The sequence below is a fragment of the Diabrotica virgifera genome, chromosome 1, assembly GCF_917563875.1.
Source record: "Diabrotica virgifera virgifera chromosome 1, PGI_DIABVI_V3a".
NCBI lineage: Eukaryota > Metazoa > Arthropoda > Insecta > Coleoptera > Chrysomelidae > Diabrotica > Diabrotica virgifera.
In genome coordinates this window covers 174,296,823-174,299,242 of record NC_065443.1, presented here as the reverse complement: position 1 = coordinate 174,299,242, position 2,420 = coordinate 174,296,823, and positions in this window count along the sequence as shown.

The following is a 2,420-nucleotide window of genomic DNA, read 5'->3' as shown; positions in this document are numbered from 1 at the left end:
TTTTGTCAAAAACCGCCATTCCTAGTTAAGAGCATCTGCACAGAGAATGGGACTAAATATAAATGTTCGAAAGGCCAAACATATGTGTTGCACTGGGTCAAGCAACCCGATTCCTACAAGAATAATAATTGACAACCTAGAACTAGAAGGTGTCGACTTCTGCATATACTTAGGCTAGCCTAACTAAAGATAACAATGTCAGTGAAGAAATTAAAATAAGAATAGTGCTCGCCAATAAGTGTTACTATGGCTTAAGAAGACAGATGGCATCAAAAATACCCAGAAAAATTAAATTGGCTGTCTACAAAACACTAATAAGACCAGTGCTAACATATGGTTCGGAAACTTGGTTACTTACACAGAATGGCCAAGAACTGCTCAAACATTTTTAGCGAAAAATCCTAAGACGAATATAATATGGAAGCATAAAAGGACAAGGTTTGTGGCGCAGGCGTTACAACTTTGAGGTGTATAGAAGTTTTGGAGAACCTGACTTTGTAAAGTTCATTAAGGTAGCACGCCTTAGATGGATAGGTCATGTAATCAGGCGAGAGGAAAATGCCATAACCAGAAAAGTTTTTTATCAAACTCCCGAACTACAAGGAAAACTCACTTTAGCATGGGCCGCATATGGGGCTCTATCAGACATATTCAAGAGCAATATGCCAAATTATCTGAAAATAAGTCGTTCGACCAATGTGTGCTTCAAGTCATGACTTACGACGTCAAAACACTATCGTTAACCCAGGCCACAGCAACCAAACTTAGAGTGGCCCAAATAATAATGGACGGTCATTACTGAGACCGACTCTCAGAGACAGGGTTAGAAACGAGGAATTCAGAAGCGAATAGCATGACTGAAGTAAAATTGGGGGGACCATGTAGCCAGAATGAGGGACAAGAGGCGGGCCTAAAAAGTTACAGTGTGGAGATCACAACCAGACAGAAAAAGTAGAGGCAGACGACCTACACCATGAACAGACGACGCCAAAATATTTGCTGGGAACTGGTTGCAGGAAGCCCAAGACGGACAGAATTGGAAGAAATAAGGGAGGCCTATGTTCAACTTTGGATGTAGAAGGTTATATGATGATGAAAAGGTTTCAAAACATAACTAAGGTTATATGATGATGAAAAGGTTTCAAAACATAACTATCTGCCTGCAAGATCGAGCCCGAAAGTTGCTTGTCAATTTGATCAAGCGCCAACAATATACAATACCAAGTGTATAAGGTCCTTATTTTAATTTAATTTTTGTTTTAAACGATTTAAAGTTATTATTGTACCAAGGCTATTATAACGATAATAACGCTTGAGGTATATACGTTGACCGAAAACGTTATTATCTATAATACCCGTAGTGCCTTCAACGTTTAATGTCCGACTAAATTCTTCTTTATATGCAAAAAATTTGAATGAATGTTGAATTAATTAGTTTTCAAATATGTACATTTAGCAGCAATAGCCGTAACGTAATTGTGGTAACCGTAGTTTTACTTAGGTTTTTATTTGTCAACTTGACCGTATTTAACTAGTTATTTAAATTTAACGCCCAAGGGCGTTATTTTTCAAAATAACGCCCTAGGGCATTATATATCATATTTAACTGACTTCGAAATCATGTCATTATTTGTCAAAATAATATACCAGTCGGACATTAAAATTATTAATAAAAAACTAAAGTTACGGATAACGGGAAACCAATAAATAAAAGCTGTAGCCTAGAAAAAATAATAATGACTATTAAAATCACTATAAGAGCGTTCCCAACAAGGCGGGTTTTCTGTACTATTATTATATTACTAATCTTGTGTTTGTAACGATGGACTACACATACACATAGTGGAAATAAAAATGTACAAAATAATTAAACAGTACAACAAAATGACAAAAATGGAATATAAGTGTAAAGAAAAAGAAGGCAAGATTATATAAAACCATCGTAAGCCAATGTATGTTAAAGTAATAATAGAAAATAATGGTAACAAGTCAAATCGAAAAACAGTTATGTAAAAGAGTACTATGTAATGTATATTTACCTACCACCATTTTATACGTATAGAAATACCGGTACAAGCCTTGGATTGGCATTAATAAAAATAATTATATAATTTGAGGCGTTGAATATTGTTTCCGATTAAAAATGTTTTGTTCATGAAGCGTAAGTTTGAATGACATATATAATGAAGAATATCCTGTAGTAACTTGCAATTACTATGTTATCTTTATGTGACCTTGCGTGGACAAAACTAACGAAAAGTAGGTACTGTAAAAAAATTTATTTGTCTTGACTACCTTACAGTTTCAAACCCATTTAAAATACATAAGATTATATATACAATAAGTACAACATGAAAATCATGATGCTGCAATGACTAGTTTAGCGGTAAATTGGCACAAGTTAGCTAATGAGGAGGTCC